We start from the raw sequence: 13106 nt of genomic DNA on the forward strand, positions 1-13106 counted from the left end.
GTGGAGTTTGGGGGTGTTTCCACAGAGCACAGAATTATTTGTAGATGCAAAAACTTTCATGCATTCCTACTTGGGAGTTACAGCTTGTTTTCAACCAAAGGAGCATTGTGTCACAGACTTCCAAGCTGCCTTTCTCATCTTTTGCCATATTCTTGCCCTGGCCCTTTCATCTTTTCTACTGTAAGAAAATACAGCCTTCACAACAAAATTGAAAACTGCTCCATAGACCTGCTTCCCTCTGACTGCTCACTCAGTTCCTACTCAGATTTTGGCTAACACACAGCTCATGCTAAGGCCTAATGTGTGCTGGGAACAGTGCCACTAGGACAAATAGAACACATAGAAAGGACACGGTGGCCAGGAAGGTCTAAAGGTCATTATGCAGCCACTATCACCTGCAACTTGCTATGTCCTGCAATCATCATCTTTGCATATTGATTATCTGGTATTTTCTTCAGAATCCAATAACTTATGGCAACTGTATAAATGAAACTTCAGGCAGAAAGGTATGTCAGCTTACCCCAAAAAAGCTTTTGAAGTGCATCCAACAGCACTTGGACTGCTCAGGCTTTCATGCTTCCTGATGTGATACAGGAGACATCCACAGCTTGACAGAGGAGGAAGGATGAGCAGCACTCTCACCATCAGCTAGTAACTGTTTTGCTCACAGGTGCATGAGTTATGAATTAGAGAACTTGTGAGTTAGAAGCATCATTAACTGAGTGAGGAATTAGTGAACTCACATGGTAGACTAGTCTGCGCAAAGGGGAATGAAGCCTGTTTTTTGGGTTTGTTTCTTTTCTTTCCTTATACTCATGAAGTTTAATTTACAGAGTACATTGTCCTGTAAATCTGAGAGATCAGGAGGACCATGACAATCCCCAGTTATCTCAGCACAAATAAATAAATGGGCCAGAGAATGGATCTCTCTCCATGTGGCTAAACTGAACTCCAAAGAGTGTCCTCAAAAGGGTGTCCTCAGCTTCACTTCTGACTGGGAAAAGTCCTTTGCCCAGGCTACTCCCTATAGCACAGCAGGTATTTCCTAGCAGCGTGCTAGCTGGCAGAAGCCAGAAGTGTGCCAGGGAGTGTGGGTAGAAGAGACAGTCATAGGACAGCACTTGTGCTGCTGTCATGAAACAATTACATTCATGAGCACCTATGTAGGCTTTCTATCTCAAAATAAATTTTTGAACATCACCAGATAAACTTCTGAACAAAGGGTTTTACCTGAAATTCCTCTATTACAACAAAATGAAAATAAAGAGCAATAGGCATATACTGAATGTTTAAGATGTTTCTGTTTTTCTTTTTGAAGCTGGTTGATATACATCCAAAAGATTTTTAGAGGCTGATAAACCACAGCAGATGAAGCTCTGGCCTTGCCCTCATTGCTATTAGCAGCAACTATACTCTGTGTTGAGCCAGTAGAGAAAGTAACCATCAGAATAATGCAGTAAGCAACAAAAATAAGAATAAAAACATTCCCATTTGATTCTCGCTGGTGAGTAATGAGCCAGGAGTCAGGTCACTCTGTAGCCTGTTTAAAAAATGAAGCAGGAAGGGAGTAATTTGTTCTAATATAAAAAATATCAGGAAGTGATAGAACTCCTGACATTCTCCTCACCCCCTGCCAAGAGCTTCATACCTCTTAAATAGGTAAACACAGAGCATGAAAAAGCCTTACTTCTTTGTACTCCTTCAACAGGAAGAATTTAGAAATAAATCTTTATCAGTTCAGTCCTGAGCAATACTCCACATACCTTTTCCCTGCATGTGACCTAATCTAATTCCCAAGTAAGCTTTCCTCATGAAAACTGTGTGAAACAAAACAAACACAAAACAAAACAACAAAGTAAAACCGATTAATCCCTTTCCCAAAGAAGAAGGGAAGGAAGAAATCTCTTCTTCCCTGGTCTGCTTCCACAGCCAGAGCATATACTAGTCTGACACTTTAATGGATTTGAATGAGATGCCATGTACGGAGCTGCTTCTGCAAGATCAAAACTTTAAATTTGCATGGACATACAGAAGAAATAACAAATCCAAATCTGTAACAGAAGTGCTAAACATACAGTATCTTGACTGACCTTGATTTCCCACTGGCTGGAAAAGGGGAAACATAACATCCAGTTTTTAAAAAGGGATAAAAAGAAGACCCAAGGAATTACAGGCTAGTCAGTCTCATCTTCATGCCTCGCAAGATCATGGAGTAGATTCTCCTGGAAACTACACTAAGGGAAATGTTAAATAAGGAGGTGTTTGGTGACAGCCAACACAGCTTCACTAAGGGCAAATTGTGCCTGACAAATGTTGTGGCCTTCTACAGCAGGTTTACAGAGATGGTGGATGAGGGAAGAACACCTGATGTCATCTACCTGAACATGTGCAAAGCATTGAAGTCACTGACAAGTGGCTGGTATTGGGACTGGCACTATGTAACTTTGTTGGCAACATGGACAGTGGGATTGAGTGCACCCTCAGCATGTTCACCAATGACACCAAGCTGTGTGGTGCAGTCAACACACCAGAGGGAATGGAAGCCATCCGGGGGGACCTTGACAGGCTTGAGAGGTGGACCCATGCCAAGCTCATGAAGTTCAGTAAGGCTAAGTACAAGGTTCTGCACCTGGATCCAAGCAATCCCAAGAACAATTATAGGTTGGGTGGAGAACGGATTGAGAACAGCCCTGAGGGGAAGGACTTGGGGGTGTTGGTTGATGTGAAGCTCAACACACGCCAGCAATGTGTGCTTGCAGCCCAGAAAGCTAATTGTGTCCTCAGCTCCATCAAAAGAAACAAGGCCAGCATGTCAAGGGAGGTGATTCTGCCCCTCTACTCTGCTCTAGTGAGATGCCACCTGGAGTACTGTATCCAGTTCTGGAGCCCACAACAGAGGAAGGACATGGAGCTCTTGGAGCAAGTCCATAGGAGGGCCACAAAGATGATCAGAGGGCTGGAGCACCGCTCCTATGAAGACAAGCTTAGAGAGTCTGGGTTGTTCAGCCTGGAGAAGAGAAAGCTCCAGGAGACCTTATAGTAGCCTTCCAGTACCTGAAGGGTCTAGAGGAAAGCTGAGGAGAGACTTTTTACAAGGGCATGTAGTGACAAGGGAAGAATGGTTTCAAACTGAAAGAAGGTAAGTTTAGGTTAGACGATAGGTAGGAAGAAATTCTTCAGTGTAAGGGTGATGAGACATTAGCACAGGTTGCCCAGAGAAGCTGTGGCTGCCCCCTCCCTGGAAGTGTTCAAGGGCAGGTTGGATGGGGCTCTGAGCAACCTGTTCTAGGGGAACGTGTCCCTGCCCATGGCATGAGGGTTGGAACTAGATGATCTTTAAGGTCTGTTCCAACCCAAACTATTCTGTGAGTCTATGATTCTGTGATTCCCCAGTTAGGTGCTGAAACAGCTATCTGAAATGAGTCACTGGACTGACTTGAGTTACTGCTTGAGATCAACAAGATAAATGAAAGTTCGAGAGCTTTGCATCATCTTAACATAGGAACAGTCCTGAAATGAAAGTCAGAAATAATAAATAATATATGGTCCTCTTTTTTTTTTCACTTCACTGATTAAAACACTTACAGAGGTAATAATGAAATCCTGTACATTAACCATGTTAGCCATGGGACTATATTGTGTAAGTGATAGCGTCATCTCATCTGTAATAACATCTGCTTTTAATTGCATTTCTGTACATAGCTATGAATTTGAAGTTGTCTTTTAAAATTTATTTCTACATTTTGATAAGAAACTTCTATTAACACGGAGCTAATACAAATTACAATATAAATGAATTAATTATAAATTATAGCAAGAATTTTTGCATACACAGGACAACCTCATGAACCACTCACTCGTAATTTTTCTTGTTGAGTCTAACCTTTTGAAGTCTTCAGTACAATAAGCTTTTCTCTTTTTAAAAAAAAAAATCTTTTTCCTAAAAAATCAGAACTTCATCTTTGTAAAACAACTTATTCACTACCTCATAATTTTTTCTACTTTTTTATATTGATTTTGCTTCTCATCCTTTTAATTGGGATTTATGTGATACAGCATACTTGAAATCTGACCACAGTTCCAGTTCATTGTTTGTCATGTACTACTGTGAAGGTTTGTTGAGTATATAAACATCTTTATTGTAATTTTAGACAGGAAGATAATATGAATGTCATGCAAGATTTAAAGTTAAATAGCTGGCATTCCCAAGAGGAAATGTCAGGTGTGATGCTTAAGCCTCCCAGAACTCAGAGTGTATGGATTCCATCTGCCTTTGTTTTAAAATCAGACAAAAAGGATTGCTTGGGACCTTCCTTGGCTAGAAAAGTAATTTTGGAAAGGGTTTAGGCATCTCCATGTGAACCCCCTCGCCCCTGTAAATATGTGCAATACTTCTACACAGCCTGAGCTCAGGATGAGTTCAAAATGTTTATAAGATACATGATCAATGTTGGCATGTCCTATGAGTCCAGTGCACTCCCAAGAACCTTCGCCCAGGCACAGTGTGAACTCAGTTACCTACTGCCACAGCCAAACTCCTCTGTGGTAAGTGCAGTAGTTCTGTCTAAGTCTTTACAGATTTAGCTAGAAATGTAATTTTTCCAAGAACAAAACTATTCCAGCAACTTTCAAAGACTCTGCATTCCAGTCCATCCAGTGACTGGAACATTGCAAAGCTCTGTCTCTCTAATTAGATGTGTTTTTGAGGGCATCTTACAATACATAGATGGTAACTATAGCAGTAATACTGGTTTTAATGTGTAGTTTACATATTGATCTTCATATTTAAATACACCTAAGAAAAATTTACAGGGGAAAAAAACTTAACAAATCATTTTAAGCACGCTTTTTTTTTAAATCTGCCCCATTTATTCCATTTCCTGTGACACCATGTTTCAAACTTATTTAGGAGTTTTCTTGCTAACGGTTAAAAATAACTCAAGGTGATTACTAAACTCCTTTGACTACACAGGAGAGAAATAGGCTCTGAAAGAGCATGGACAGGCAGACAGCCTTCTGGTGTTTGGAAGAAAACAGTAATTTCAGGAAGCGGAAGTAAAGAGTGTATAGTCACTTCAGGACTTGAAGAGCTTGCATCTCTAACCCCACACCTGAGAATCCAGGTGAAGTAAAGAACTTGCAAAACCTTAAATCAAAACCCTATTGAAAATTAGGACAGATTTCCGTGGGGTTCTACATTTTTCATTTTGCAACATTCCATTTTAGTGCATTTAGTACTTAAGTGCATTTAGTACTTCACCTGGTCTCTTCTGACTTCATCCAAAGATTCAGAGTTTTCCTTCTGAAAAGTCTGGGGCATCATTCAGCAAACAGAAGCTCTTGCCACTCTGCCATGCCCATAGGTTCCCTAGGGCCTGCATGCATGCATTTTGCTCACTCAAGTCCCCTCTGAAGAAGAGAGTGAAGGAGAATTGGGTTTATGCCATGGCCAGTTTCTCTCATTTTTAAGTTGACCTTTGAACAAGTTTTTCTGTCCTCCTAGCTTAAAACTCATGGTTTTAGTCTCTCCCTCCCCCAGACTTTGTTCAAGGCACAGATGTGGAGTTTCCTGTTAGATAGCATGTGCTTGAAGTTCTCTGATTATTCATCCTTGGAGCTCTTCCACCCGCTTTCACAATCCTAGTTCTGCAGTGTATGAACTGCATGGGAAAACACATTCACAGCCCACATGGTTGGAATGCTCAATGTTCACGAGTCCATAAGAGCTCTTTTCATTCTGCCTCCAGTTCCAGAAGGATATACACACTTGCAAGAGCATCATAGCATCACTCTCACATTCTGTTAATACCCTGTGCCCTCAAATCCATGTCTGCTGAATGTCCCTGTAGTCAAAACCTCTGCCAACTGTTCACCCCAGGCCTGGAAGCCCTACTGAATGGCAGACTATGGGACTGAACCTTATCCCTTTTTGTAGATCTTGTATTTTAGCCATTTTTGACAGAGCTTGAGCACAGAAAGACTACTTTTTGCTGTCCCAGAGTTCTGTGCTTCTTCTTCAGAGGAGAGAGCTGGGATGGAGAGGTAGAGTCTTAGAAGAGCTTTGCAGGACAATGTAGCAAACACTATAATCATGCTTTCAACTGTGTGGTCATATGCCACACCATGTGTAAAAACTGGCTCTAGCAGCAAGGCAAAAAATATGTGGGAATAGCTTGTGGAGCTCAAACTGTGAAGAAGCAACCACAAAAGCTATGCAGGTAACAAGGCTGGGGGACAACTTCTGGAAAGGTCAGCTATCAACCTTAGGAATGTTTGATGTCTACAGACCACTGTACAGATTTTCTTAGACAAACAGATTGACACAGTATCCCTCTTCTGATATATCTCCCTGCCAGGTGTCAGTTCTATGAAGACAGAAGATAATAAGTCAAGTCAACAGTGCTGTCTGGAGCCATCTGTTCCTGCACTAGATATCCTCTCCATCACTTGCAGGAAATACCTATAGCTCTTAGGATGCCAAATCTTACTGGGTTAAGGCAGACTGTTTGTTCTAGCTTTTCTTTGTTCTGCAGCCAATTCCGGGTGATTCTGACAACAGTTTCAGTGCTGCAGCCATTCTAGCTTTCTGCTTTCAACAAAAATACTACTAGATGACCACCTGTGCTTTTGTGCCTGCTGTACAATACTGCACAGCATTGTATGGCAGTCTCGTTTCACATGCTTGCAAAGGATGCTTTCCTATTTTGATGCAATTTTCTATGAGTCCACTGGGTCAAAACAGTGATCAGTAGTAGTGACTGGTCTAAAGCTCTGCTCTTCTGCAAACTACTCAAACACAGTTCTCCACAACAGCAACTGTCAAACTGCAGCTAATTGTTAAGTAGTTATCTAGCAGATCCACAACATATAATGGAACTAAGTCTGGAATGCAAAACCATATTTAATCTATAGTTCAAGAATAAACCTAATAAACTACCTAATGAAACTCACTGATAGAGGATTTGGAACTGTGATTAAGAACAGGTTCCTATACAAAGCACTCTGTGGTCAGGAAATAAGGCTTTATTTTCAAAATGTGATCAGAATTGCATCAAAGATATCTACGCCCAGATAGATACAACCCACAGGATGCTGAATTTTGGTTAACCAAGTAGGTCAAAAAAGCAACACAAGTGAGAAGTTGTACAGGTTATTTTTGGAGTGTCAAGAGATAAAGTGATCTTAAGTCCCCCCAAATTGGAATGGAAAATGGAACTGGAAACCCCATGAAGTGGCTCAGACACTGCCATCATTCTCTGCAGTGCACTGCAGCATATATCCATGGGGATGGCAGCATTTCTTTCTGCACATAGCTTTTGTAATGTATAATTTTATGAGATAAAGATGTTAAAGTAATGGGACCACATAAGCCACAGAAAAAAAAAAAAGTTGCTGATACAGAAATTCTTCTGCGCAACATGGCAACTGAGAGCTTGTTATAGCCCTAAGCATTCAGTTTCCTGAGCAATGTGTGCTGACTCTGGTGGGGAAGACCACAATTTGTGAAATGTATTTTAAGCCTAGTTTCCACCCACATTTGTCTTCCCCCACCTCCTATTATCATATTATTTTCCATTGGTTTTGTGGAGGCACTAATAGCTTGACTTGCCTCTAGTCTCAAGGTGTCATAACCAAAGAGCTGAGGAGATCCCTGCGATCTAAGTGCAGGCCTCAGCCATGCTTCAAGCCAATGTCAGGGAGATATCTCAATACACAGTCAAACCCCCCTATGTATTGCTTTTTGTAGAAAACAGCTCATTTTGAAGGCTAAAATTATATCACTCCTTTATTTGGATTCACAATACAAATGCCTAGAAATACAAACTAAAGGTAGCGACACAGCTCGTGCCTCCTTTGAGTTTAGAGAGAAGCTGAAAAGGTTAGTTAAATAAGAGCTCAAGTATTTGGCAAATTATGGTTATTACATTACATGAAGTACTTCACACTTTCATCCTTACAGTGGATAATTTGGTGGAGACCGAAAACTGGAATATAAAGATTTAATTACTTGTGAGTTTGACCTCATACTGGCAGTATCATGGGATTGTACTGTATATTCTAGTAACAGAGCTGGAAGGTTATGCTACAGTGGCAACTTAAACATAGCAATGTGTCTATGGTTAAAGGCAAACAGAGAAAATCTGAGCTGACAGAAGATGGGCTATGTGAACTCATGCAGACCCACAGCTCTGGGCTATCCAGTGCACCACTTGGGGTTTAAAATGGTGCAGTTAACACTAAATCTTTCCCATAAAATTATTTCTGTAACACATGTGGGTCAGTTTGTCTGATGTCTATGAGACACCATGGGTCTCTTGCATCTTTTGCTCACTAGGGTGCTGCTTCTAATTTTAGAAAGAAGAGTTGACTCATGTCTTGTTTTGCTTTCACTATGCAAATGTACAAAAACCCCAACAACAACTTCCATGTGTTTGTTCTGAGAGATGATCTTGTCAAAGGACCTGGTCAGCAGCTCTCGTTACTCGGAGGGGACAATTTTTGCCCAACATATACCAGGAGTATACCTGGCATCATTCTCATTGCTCATGTATTTATCAGGTACTCATAGCTCAGTATGGTAGACTATCTTTAGTCTGCCTTTCCCCATTCACAAGTCATGCACATTCATGTAAGCCAGTTATCTGTATATAACCGTTATAATGTTTTCAGCTATAAGAAATCACTGGAGAATGTAAATTCAATTGTATAGCTATATTTACAGCTTGCAGATCTCATTTCAAGTCCATAATGTGGAGGAGAATTCTACTGTCTTCCAACAGCTCTGGTTTAGCTCCTAACCAGGAGTCAGAAATGATAAAAATCTTGTTAGCTTAGAAACACCCAAAAAAACCCATCAGATGTTAGACTAATGTTACCTAGTGCAAAGATTGTTTTATCACAAGCAGAACAGGATCTATACCTTCAGTTCGTTGTTTCCTTCTTGAGTGACAGGTCTAACTTCTAGCGATGAATGCAAAGCGGTGGATGGTCCTTCTAAGTAAGTTAATGACCAAATCCATAGCAAAAGCCCTTTCACTTCATAAAAATTAAAAAGGTCTGTGCACAAACTTGTGCCATCCAGATATTGAAGCATGCAGGCAGCTCCTTGTCTCACTTTTGTGACTCCTAAAAATTATTGCTGTCTTTGGGGATGAGCCAAAGCAGAAGTGAAAGCACTGTCCAGATGATAATACCTTCATCATGCTGCATCATTCACTGCTTGCATCCTTTAGGAAGTCCAAACAGGAAACTGAGCCACTCATGTCTCTAAGGGGCCCCAGAAGACAGCAGAACATGAGAATCTGTTACGTTATGATAACCAGGAAGCAGCACATTATGTTGTTTTAACCTCTTTCTCTTACTTGTGCACTGGAGACATGCAATTTCTGAGGAAGTGTCTGTTTTAGGCGCAGACTCATGGCATTAATATTTAATGTAGATTTGAACCATTTTTATATCTTCTCCACTGTACTGGCTTCACATTTTACGTTGATAAACACAGATAGTACATGATCTGATCTTGTGTTGTTCTCTACCTGTTTCCAGTTAAGCTATTTTTCATTTTTACCAGCTGTCACTCATTAAGTCATTTATATGCATTTGTTCTGCAAAGTACCCTATGGGTTAACAAAATAAACACTTAAAAATTGCCACTTGCTAGAGCCGATGTAGAAGAAGAACAGAGACATAAAGCCTAATACAGGGGACATATGGCCCCTAAGACAATCTCTTGTCTCTGACTTTGGCCAGCTGCAGATAATGGTAAAAATATTAGCTGAACAAGGCTAATGACAGTTTGTCTGTATTTGTCATACTCTGCTGTTTTCCAGTAATAACATTTTAGCATCTTGTTAGCAAAAGGTCATGCCCATATTCAGTAGTTAGTAATTAACTTTCCCCCCATAGCTTTGTCTAGTCCCTTTTTAATCTTATCTTTCTTGCCTTCATAACATCCCATGGAAATGACTTGCACATTAATCATTAAACACTAACCACACACTGGGATTAAAAAGGAACACTCAGCTGCTTTTTCCTAATCTGCCACTCAGTAATTTAGCCAGGCACCCTTCTCTCTGAGTATGTGAGAAACAGTGAACACATCTTTTCCTGCTCACTTTCTCCATCGCCATTCATGACTCAGAGGATCCTTTCTCAGTGCTGTATCGGTGATGGGAGGACAAGAACTCTATCCTCTTCCCAAGACACTGGTGCATCTGCTTTGATGCAACTACCTAATGTTATTGATGTATCTAACCCTACACTGAATCTTGACCTTTTCAGTGCCATTCTCCGTTCCTTTCCTAACAATACCAGCTAGCCCATCTGTCAGACTGGTGGTCATCACTGATGTTTTCAGAGAACCAGTCACAGTGATATCAACATGCCTTTTCCTAAATACAGACAGTTGATAAATCACCATCTGTTTGTAAGGCTAATACTGTTTTTCCATAGGCAGAAAAAAGCTTTGTATTTTTCTACACTAAATGAAAAAACTCCCATTTTATCAGACAGCTCTGTGAGAACATTTAATAAGACCCTTCAATAGCTCTTAGAGCATGTTTTAATGTGTTTGACTAGCCTAAATCATTCCGTAGCACACACAAAATCTGTCACATTGCTTTTTGGAGATCAACAAGCTACATTAAAAGTCCGAGAACGCAGCACAGATGTCAACAGGATCCCACTGAGAGTTCTCCAGACACCAGGGACCTGGACTTGTGTAAGTCAGATGGTGTGATAAGATGTAATTTTTTGTTTAAAAGCACTCAAATGAAATTGCTGACTGAAATACTCCTATCAAGAGAGAGAAAGAGAATGCCAGTCCCTTCCTGCTCTCCCTTGGAGAAGCCTGGTGCTGTCATTCAGGAAGAAGAAAAGTGGTTCCAGACTAGAAGTGACAGGACTTAGCAGTTTGTCTCAGGTACAGATGGAGACTGTTATTTTACAGTTGACGGATTAAATTCTTGCTAGACAGAAGAAAAAAGAAGGCAACATGCAATATTGGAAGTATCTCAGAAAACACATTCCCATGGCATTTCTGGAGCTCAGTTATCAACATGATAATTATGCTATCCTGGTATGAAGTGAATTAATCCTGCAGCTGACTCATAAAAGTGCCAGGTTTGATGTTGCAAGAAGCACCAGTGTTTTACACTGTGACAGGCTGAAGCTGCTCCTGGTTTGTGCCTGCAATGTTCCAGCTATTAGAGTCTATGAATGAATTCTCAGGCTGAAAAGGCCAAGTGAGTTGTGAAAACAGTACTCTTTCTTATTGCCTTATCAGTACAGATCACAGATCCGTAAGTCACACATTCCAATAATTACTTGAACTTGGACATGAACTGGAAAAGCAACTATCAGAGAATTATCTGAGTTAATTCAAAAGGCCTGTGGACTCTCACTCCAAAATCAAAAGAATTTATGAGGAAACAACAAACATCCTTTCAACAAAGATATCAAAGAGCTGCATATTTCTTTTTTTAGCCCATTGGGTTGAAAATTAAATCTTCCCAAGTTTTTTCTCATAAAGCCTAAAGAACAACTGCAGTGGTGAGTGAGATTCAATTTCACACTTCACTTGCTTTGAGACAAAGAATTCAGCCTGGCTCTCCCACATCCCAGGTAAAGGCTCTTCCTGGAAATTGATTTGGCAAAAATTAATTCCTTGTTAAAAGAAGTTTAGGCTTTATTAAATTGGTATTTTCCAGTGACTAAAGTTTTCATTAAGAAAACTCTGTTCTTCTCCAATGACACTGGCCTCTCCCACAGTGAAGAAAAACTTGCTATCTAATTTTATGAAGTTGCCTAATTAAGTAATTCCCTGTCTCTCCTTTATTTTTAAAGCACTTGCAGTCAGAACAGCTTTAATTGGAGCCCAATCATTCCAATATTTATCCATTGCACTACATACGTAGTCAAAAATTCTAGCTGCTTCAGCACTGATGCCAGCTTCTTCTGCTTTTGAAATGCCTGTTAAACCAAAAGGTCCCCTTTGTGTTTTAACCATTGCTGTAATTTACTAGTCACATACAAAAGAGAAAAAATGTACTGATGGCTGATCTACTCCTTCCAGCATTAATTATCAAGAACTTAAATAAGCCGTAACAAAACTAAAGCTCTGGTTTGCACTACACAAGCCCATGCTATGGTATGTAAAGCCTGCCTGAAGAAGCAATCACCTGTCCTTAAGGAAGAAATCTTCCATTCTCTTGCTTAGCTACAGTGTTCATGTAGTGGAAACTTGACAGTTAAATATTTCAAGGGCTAGCAAGGAAAAGTGGAAAGCTGCCAAACCCACATTTATGGGAGCATAAGTCAAGTGAAGGCCTGCTTTTCTGCAATCTTTTTGTCCTATATCCCATTCATAATCCTAATGCGCCAACAGGACAATTCTCATTGTGCCTATGCCATAGGATAAAAGGCTGAAGTTAGTAGGAGTTTTGTCCTTATTTTGAGTATGAATAGGACCGTAGCTTATTGTATGCCTTGAGCATCATTCATCCCTAAATTCTGTGTTCTCCATTCAGCTTCCATGTGGCATCTGCTCACATGTCACACCAGTGACCGGGAGCGAGATTTGCTTTCTGGTTGCTGACTGTGCATGCTTATTACTGAGACAAACCTTTAGACCTCTCCTGTACAAGAACTGCTTTGCCAAGCTGTTCTCCAGCATGAGTCCTGTTTGTTCTGAGCCTTTTGTGCAAGAGTTTTGGGTGAATGGATTTACTGGAAGAGGCATCTGCAGAGCTCCTTATAATTCTCAGAAACAGTTGTTTAAAGGAAAAGCTGTCACATATCACAAGCAAAAGCCCTTTAGGAAAATTCGCCCCAAAAAAATGGTATTTGTTTTTTTCCTTCACTTTTGAGAGCCAGGCTCATTGCACAGCTCCTTTTCACACAGGGAAGTGTTATGTGTCCCAGTGACACGTGCACATCTTTCATGTGGCTTCTTTTAATTACAGACTTCATCTGCTTCTGACTAAAGTTATTGGAAAGGCTCCCATGACTTGCAGGGAGATGTCGATGGAAAGCTGGGGAATGACTGAAGTTTTAAATAGGTTTGAAGAGACCCAGAAATACACATATCTGTATAAAGGCTTTTTTTT

Source organism: Apus apus, chromosome 1 (assembly GCF_020740795.1).
Source record: "Apus apus isolate bApuApu2 chromosome 1, bApuApu2.pri.cur, whole genome shotgun sequence".
Classification (NCBI taxonomy): Eukaryota; Metazoa; Chordata; class Aves; order Apodiformes; family Apodidae; genus Apus; species Apus apus.